Source organism: Capsicum annuum, chromosome 9 (genome assembly GCF_002878395.1).
Source record: "Capsicum annuum cultivar UCD-10X-F1 chromosome 9, UCD10Xv1.1, whole genome shotgun sequence".
NCBI classification, from domain to species: domain Eukaryota; kingdom Viridiplantae; phylum Streptophyta; class Magnoliopsida; order Solanales; family Solanaceae; genus Capsicum; species Capsicum annuum.
In genome coordinates this window covers 122,660,306-122,669,422 of record NC_061119.1, presented here as the reverse complement: position 1 = coordinate 122,669,422, position 9,117 = coordinate 122,660,306, and the positions used below count along the sequence as shown (strand labels likewise).

The following is a 9,117-nucleotide window of genomic DNA, read 5'->3' as shown; positions in this document are numbered from 1 at the left end:
AAGCTTAGTATTCACTAGTGTGGTTTTATTAGTGAACGTGGGTTCTTCGTAGTGATTTTGTTTACCTTGTTTGTTGTTCTTGTTTTTTTGGGAGATTTTCATAGTAATCACGACACCATGAGCCACAATATAAGCAATAAAGGCTCATTTTATTGACACCTTAAGGATGAGGATTATCTTAATAATATTTAGCGTACGAGTGCAATTCACATCCCATCGACCATGGAAAACAAGGTATTCCATGTCACAAGTGTAATTCTCCATATGTTACAAATGAAAGGTCTATTTGGGGGCCAAGCATATGAAGATGCAAGCCATTATTTTAAAAACTTCATTGAGGTATGCACCCTATTTGATATTGTCCATATTACCAAGTCCATTCGATTGAGATTTTTCCCATTCTCTTTAACGAGTGAAGCAGTTTCGTTGCTAATATCTTTACCCGCTGGGTCTATTACATATTGGGTTGAACTTATGGAGGCCCAAATGGATAAATATTCTTCCCCATCTAGAATGCTACAACTTAGAGAAGAAATCACAATTTTTCATCAACTTAGTAGTGAGCCCTTATATGAGGTATGACAAAGGTTCAATGACAAACATATGCAATGCCTGAACCATGAGGTTCTGAAGAAGATGCTCCTCTAAATCTTTAATAGGTCATTGGGACAATGAAATAAGATAATGGTGGACAATGCATCAGGTGGTTCTCTTGTAAAGTTGTCATATGGTGTTGCGGCAAATCCACTTGAGAAAGTCACTAAGAAAAATTACAGATGGAACACCCGATACTAAAAGTAGCCATAGGATCCCCTGCCATATCTTATGTTAACAAAGAGCAAAGACAGAAGGACTAAGAAAGAGATAAAAATATGGTCAAAGTAATGACCTAATTAGATCTCCTCAACAACCACGTGATGGGAGCACCTTTTAAAGCGGTAAACGTAGTTGCCTCTCAAGATGCCAAAATTTATGATGAGGATGAAGATAAGGAACTCGATGAAAGTATTAGGTTCTTGGTGAAAAATTTGGGGGGTTCCCGCCTCGTCTACCAAATTCAAGGTGGGAATAGAGATTTGAACGATTGACATTAGGACTATGATTGGTGCAATAAGAAATGGATAAAAACCATGATTAGAAGGATAATGAGATAGGATATGATAGATATGTTCCTCCTTATTATCATGTTAAGGACAAGGAATCAACCTCTATAGACCCAAAAAAATTTAAAATTGAGGTTGTCCCTTCCCGAATTTTGATGCATGTTGAAGGTACTGACAAAATGGTTAGAGATATATAGAATGAATTCTCTCAATTAAACTAAATGTTCACATATCATTCGTCCTCAATTATGCTATTAGAGATGCAAGTGGGCCAAATTTCAACACAACTCATTGCTAGACGAAAAGAAGGTTTACCTAGTAAAATAGTGGTCAACCACAAGAACGATGCCAATGTTATGGAAATAGTCACTAGGAGTGGTAGAAATCTTGGTGAAAATGTTGGTGAGGTTGATGAGAAGTATCTTTATTAACAAGTAAGTGCAAAGAAAAAGTCGTCTAGAAAGCCAAATGAGGGTACCACAAAGTCCCATAAAGTAGGTGTTAAGGAAATGATTATAGTTGAAGAAAAAGGTGATAAGAAGGAGAATCCTAAATGATTGATGGTGGTGAGAAAAATATGAATGAATCTCAAAGTTTTCAATTTCCCAAATGAAAATTCCCCCACCCATTCAACAAATGTTAAAGAAAACAAATGACAAATCCAAGTTTAGAAATCGATACATGCTTAGTCAATGAAGAACTTGATTCCCAAAAATCTGCTTGTGGATTGTGAGTCTATTTAAGTGACGTGGAGTTGTAGTACTATCATGTCAAAAGCCATGGTGGAGAAAAAGGAAGACCCGAGTGCATTTACAATCACTGGCACCATTGGGGCACACAAACTTAAAAAGGCATTATGTGACCTTGGTGCTAGTATCAACTTGATGACATATGTTATGTATCTAAGGTTAGGGTTTTATGCTCCTACACTCACCACCATGAGCCACTTGATGGTGTATTATCCAATTAAAAAAACTGATGGATGTTTTGTTTGATGTATTGGTTAAGTATGGTTGTTTCATCCTCCTAGTAGATTTTGTAGTCCTTGATTGTAACATCAATCATGAGATACCAATCATACATGGGATACTATTTTTAGTAGTTTAGAGAGCTCTAGTTAATATGTATTGTGTAGACATGAAGTTTCAGGTATATGATGATGATGTCTCTTTCCATTTGTGCAAAACATAAAAGCAACCAAATGAGTTACAAGTGGGGTTTGTGATTGATATTGTGAATGAGTAAATGAATCTTTGGTCACCAAACCCTAAGGATCCAACTTGATGATACGTTAAACACCAAACCGCGATGTTGAGCTAGGTGCTGGATGGTTGGAAACCCATTAATGCCATTAAATTGGCCCATATACTTTGTATTTTAAATTGTTAGAATAGTTTTTTATTAATCCATGCAATTGTGGAACTCTGAAGGTGTATTTTAAATATTGGAAGTCAATAGGTGAAGTGGAATTGAGTGGAGGTGGACTGGCTAAATACAAAGGATTGGAACTTAGTGTTAGGTGTCGCGATCGTAGTCACCAAATTGCAATCTTGAACATGAGAATAAATCTGCCTAAAATTGAGCATCAGGTCCTACAATCTTACTGAGCCTATGGTAATCGTAATCCCTGTGTGACCACAATGGCGATGATTTAATCGTGATCACTCAGACAGATGCTATAAAATAGAAATCGCCTTCAAAATGGTCCCCACACTTTATTCCCTTAAAAATTCCAAAATATTCATCAATTTGGATTGGGAACTATTTATATATCTTAAATAAGTCACATAGCATTGTTATTACATGATGATATTGATTATTAATGCTTTATATTATTTTCAAGTTTTTAATTCTAAAGATGGAAAACTATGATCAAACCCACTTCATGGAAGATGAGTGTCAGACAGCCTATTATGAGGACCTTACCAGGAGAAAGTTACTCCTTGAGCAAGGGATATCATTGGAATAGGTGCTTGAAAATCTTTTGGCTTTCCATGATAGTTTGGTAGCCATAAATTAGCGATACTTTATCCCAGATTCATGCCGAAATAATGGGCAATGGGTTAGAGAATTTCATGTAAATCTCAGCATAGTGAACATCTATTAATCAATTATCAGAATTTGGGGCAAAGAGGTTCATTTTGAGGCCAAATAGATCAGTGAATTCTATGGGCTACCAAATGCTAATATGACAGGGTTTGAGGATAAAAACTGTACCCCAAGAAGCTGGTAAGTTGAGAAAATATGCCCAGGAAAGGAAGTTCTATGCTTTGCCACAAAAATAGGGATAACATAAAATGAGTTCATTGTAGAGCCTTTAATCTTGTTGACTATCACTTGTAACCATGTTTCACCGTGCACCATCATGAATTATATCCCTATTTTACAAGATCAAATAGTAACCGCCTCTTGGACAACATTCCTTTGAATGTTGGTTGATTTGTGCTTTTCGACATCAAATACTTCAAGAATAGTAACGACCCAATACTCATGTTTTTATCTTTATTCATGGAGTTTTGAAAAAGGGCCGAGGTTGCAAAGTACCCGAGGGACAACTAGATATCCCCAAAGATGCCAATTTACCCATTGAAGATTATAGTGAGGGTGCTCTTTCAAAGGGAAAAAAGAGGAAATCGACTTGGGTAAGTCGGTAGACAATGATTCTGATTCTTGTAGGCCATCTTCTAAAAGACCATTCGACAAACTCTCCCATAAAATATGTATAGTGAAGGAGTTGGTGTCTAAACTACCTTAGGGATGGGAGAGCCTTCTACCACTTGCTATGCCTATAGTGCCAGGATTGGCTATGAGAGGTTTCTTAACGATCAGAGGGAGTAGGGAGCCACCATCTCCATACTTAGAGGGCCTACTCTTCCTTGGAATATTGCATTGATAGAAACAAGATTCTTATGATAAGATAAGGAGAAGGTAGAAGAAAATAAACAAATATTTCACCCTACATATGGAAAGAGATCAAGGGCTTATAGAAAGCCTTGAAGCCTGAAAATAGACTTTCTTCCCCGAGAGCAGATTTAGTTGATGAGGTCCCTTTTATGTGGTTAGATGATGATGATGTTGATATAGAGAGTCATGAAAATACTTGATACAGTTTCAAGGAGCCCCTTAAACCTTTTTATGCTTTTATTATGTGCAGTGATGACACTACAAATACTTTAGTTGGGGGGGGGGGGCGTCTTTTTATTTATTTCACATTTTATTCTTGGGTATGTATTATTTAGATAATTATTTGGATACTTCATATTTAATTTTTTTGAATTACTTTTGATTCATTCATATGATTTGATTTAGGTTTTAATATTGGGCATTCTGATGATGCCCCTGATTTGTGGATTATTCACTTTGGTTTTCCATTTCTAGTTTTTATTTTACTTCATGGATATTGATATTGGATGAGGTATTCCCTATGATTAACTGAGTGGAGACATTCTTAAGGGAAAATCATCTTATTTGGGGTTTTGAGACATAAAAGCAAGGGAAGCCTAAGTACATGTGGTATTATTGATTTGGCATTGCCAATATTCCTATGGTGAATTCTGAGTAGCCATATGGTTTGTTGATGTGAGAGAAAAAATGTGATATGACGGGTTGATTGGTGCCAACAATAGTTAAAATTTTGTAAAATGTGAAGCAAGCACCTCCCTCCATCCAAATTTTTTTGTTAAAATTAAGGGCATGGACGTGAATGATTTGATATCAACACAATATCTCTTTTTGTGCCTTTAAATTCTTTAGTGGGTAGTGTGTGGTAAATAAATTCTTTTGTCTCTATTAGGAAATGCAATTAATCCACCTAGAAAGGTGTGCATGCCATGTTCGGTGAGCTTAGTTGAATGAGTCTCATGCTTAATTATGTCATCCAGAACTTGCCCGTTTGATCTTTCTAAACTAATCATGATAAATCGTGGTTGGAGGAATGACCTTCGGCCTTCTTTGTGACATTGGAAAACCATCTAAGAAGTCTACCTGGGCATGAATAGTATCTTTAGTCACCCCATTTGAGCCATTGAACATTTCTTTGTCAACCGCATTACAAGCCTTAAACCATTTGAAATTTGTCCCTATTTTGAACTCTACCCTTCTTGAACTTAAAAGTACAACTTGAGGTTAATAGCCTATGTTGGGGGTAGTAAATCTTGGAAGAGGTGATCTTAGGCCACCATATTGTAAACAAGTGCATAAAATATAAGTAATGAGGATAAGTTAATGAGATTAAAGAAATATACCATAAAAGAAAGAAAAACATGACGTTGAGCAAAGGAAAGAAATAAAAAAGAAATTCTTTCAAAAGATAGGTGAGTTAATATAGTATAAATAGGCACATATGTGAATTAGGAATGAATGAAGTTGCCCATAACCAAAAGTTTTATCTAATATTAGTGTAGGTGGAGTTAGAGGAGGGTGTAGTCACCCATATCCCAAAGGTTTTCCTAGACTACCGCTATCTTTCATTACAATCTTGAAAAAGTCTTTTGAGATCTCCAACCAAGCATTTTTGAGTTAGTAGTTATTGAAAATAAGGGAAAGCATATGGTATGATACTTGTTTTTATTGAGAAATTCTTCATTAGTGTGATAAGTTGAGGTTATGGATTGGTAAGCTTGTTGCGCTTATGAGGTGTTTGAAAGAATCAATGAGTGAAATCTAGTGTTTTCTCAAAAGGTTAACACTATGACCCTAAATCTAGCCTACCCAAAACCTTTATCCAAACTTGGACTAAATCTTGATTGCCCATGCATGAACAATAATTTAGAGAACATAACCGCAGTATGTGTCTTAATTAAATTAATTTAAAAATTATGTTGATTACTTATTAGTGTGATTTGGTAATTGTGTTCAACAAAATTTAATACTCCACAACACCCCCCCCCCCCCAATTTACTTTCATATTTTGTTTTAGTCTTGCATTATGGGTTAACACATAGGTAACTCTCAACATGCATAGGTGTTTAAAGCTAGCTTTCACTTCTTGAAGTTTTGACTCCGACTCATGTTGGGTTTATATTGATAACGACTGCCTTACATTGAAATGATTGTGTAATTTGAGCATTATCATTGGTTAGTAGTTTCTCCAAACATCCTATCTCAATTATTGCATGACCTTATAATTAGTTTATTCAGTATAGTATTGATCAGTTATAATTTTATTTACTTGGTCATTTCATCTGCTCACATCCCACAGTTTCAAACCTAGTATTCATTCATGACCCTCAATTTAGTTTTACTTTCTTTTATACTATGAATTTTCAGACTATCGTTGCACATCAATATATATATATATATATATATATATTTATATGTAAGTATTTATTATATAGGGTCATTGTACTATAGTTCAACTCCATGCATTCATTTTGCACTCAAGTTCATCTCTTTATTTTTAGTTAGCATTCCGTACAGTCTTACACCACATTCAACATAAACTTGAGATTAAATATCATAGTTATGCTTCTACCACTTCCCAATTTATAGAAATGTTTTAGATCATGATTTGCATATTTCACTATGTCTTGCAGCTTTGATAGAAAACATGTTTTAAATGCATATATTAGCAAATGACTTATGTCCTTAGTTTCAAAGAATGTTTTAAGTATTTTCATGACTATTGCTATCTCACATACTTTGTACATTCCAAAGTACTGATTGCATACCTCTTCTACCAATGTTTTTCATGTGATATACATTCAGATGCTTACTATCAGGATAATTGTAAGCCAAACCATAGCATTCAACCAACAAGTGATGAGTTCTCTTATTTTAAGAACTCAAATAAGTTACATTTCCACTATTCTATTTTCTTATTCAAATGTATTGATTAGAGATAGTTAGGGGTCATGTCCTCATTACCTATAATCAGTATTAGTAGAGGTTTCATAGATAGTTAGTTAGAGTTATTGTAAGTAGTTTTAGTTTGCTTTTTTTATATTACAATATTATTAACTTTGAACAAATTAAATTGAAATAACTTATCTCATGCTTATACTTCCACTAAGTCAATTTAGCATTTGTATTGGTTTTAATCAATTACTCAAGAATCATGCCAGCACCATATGTTATCTTTAGATAACTTATGGTTCTAAGTACTGTGCTATGAATAAAGGGCAGTCTTGAGTCATGACAAACTTTGTATCAAAGCATATGACTCAAGTGTCCTTCGGTATCTATTATAACACCCTGGGTTTTGAACCTTAGAAAATTTTTAGGAATTCTGGTCTCTGGAACAAATACAACTCGAGGGTATGGATGGTAAGGTCTAGTCGTATACTGACTAGTGTTGGTTAGTGGGATGGATTTTAGATACTGGAATGGATATGACTAAGGGGTATGAGATTTATAGGTTTTTATGAATCGATTAGTTCCTTAACTTAATCTTAGACTTTGTTACTTTGGTTGGATCTAAGTACGAGTGGCTCACTATGAGCCATAAGTCAAGGTACAAATCTTCCTTAAGCTTAAATCTTCTAGGGGTACGGATGTAGGGTAGGAATCGTATACTATTAATACAACTTGGTTAGATGAGTCATATGCTGGACAGTGCTGGATCGAATGATTAAGGCCAGGATACGAGTAGAGGATACCAATTGATTGGTGGGTATGAATCATTTGGTCAATTGTACCCTTGTGATGGGATTTTGGTGCATCTTAAGTGAGGGTATTTTGGATATTCTTCCACTTATCCTAATAACGTCCCATGACTTCTAACCTACTTGGGAGGTTTTTGACCTATTATTCCATTCATTAAAACTTATAAACTTTCCTAAAACACTCTAAAATTCTCTAAAGAGTTTTTGGGCAAGAAAATGTAGGGTTTCTACCAAAGGATCAATTTGGGGCTTATCTTGGTGATTTTTTTTCTTCATCATCGTAGTTTAAGGCATGTTCTCTTCCCTCATTGTTAATTCTAACTAAAGGCATGGTTTTTAAGAATATTTTCATGATTTTATTGGTTGTATGATTTTGGTTTTCAAATATGATTTATGGGTTTTGATATTAAATAGTTAGTTAAGGTTTTCCATGGTTTTAATTATACTTTCATATGAATTAATGGTGGTTTTGGATAATCAGATTTCATGGGAATGATTTAATGGTAATTGTAATTGGTTTTGGTCATATTATGTCCCTAATGTGTTTGACCAAATGCTTATAAAGATATGTTCACTGCATTAACTACTTATAAGAAAACTCTTTATTTTAATACTTGGTAAAGGAATTATGCATGGTTTAAATAGCATAGAATGGTAAATGGTTAATGGTTATGCTTGAGGGGTACATAAAATTCCCCAAGTGGTTTAATATGTTGAATGGAAGGACACGTGAAAGTTCCCTTAAACCTCGATATTGTTGGCTATGGATAATACTTAAAGTAAGGATTGGTATAATGATACCAATATTAATGGTCTTGGTTAATAAATGGATAATGGTTTGATTATTTATAAATTATTTTTTAATTGGACAATGATAGCCGGGGTATAGATAAGTCGTGGAAGGTGGAGGTCCTGGGGGGACCAAAATTTAAAGCTCTTATTTGCTGATATGGTTGGCTTAGTGACCGTGTGCATGATGTCATACTAAATTTGAGGGATGTACTAGTCATCCCAAGGTTTTCTTCCCTAGTTGTACTGCTACATGCACTGGTCCCTTTCAGCAGAGGGAGATGAACCCATATAGAACATGGGTGGTTTAGGACAGCAAAGCTACATAACACATGTAAAGGTTTTAAAGGTATGCTAAACTCGGTCTCTTTTCCTGATATGGCTATATATATATATATATGTATGGTCATGTGCATATGGATGATTTTACTTGGTTTTATAAATGGCATTATTTTATCCTTACCTTGAATCATGCTAGCAGTCACCCACTAACCCCATCAACTGAAAGTTATATAACCACGCTATGCAGGAATTGGCCGTTTTACTCCTCCTACAAAGGTATTGACTAGAGATCCTTATTTGGTTTGAAGTTGTGATCTTACATCCTTTAGAAAGGCTCTATT

The 9,117-nt window shown here is 34.8% G+C and overlaps 1 non-coding gene across 1 annotated transcript; it reads right to left on the bottom strand.

The window, feature by feature from the left end:
• Positions 1 to 520: 520 nt before the first annotated feature.
• LOC124887490 lies at positions 521 to 626 on the bottom strand. The gene has a single exon (XR_007045263.1). It is a non-coding gene; the product is annotated as a small nucleolar RNA R71 (small nucleolar RNA).
• Between the last annotated feature and the right edge of the window lie 8,491 nt (positions 627 to 9,117).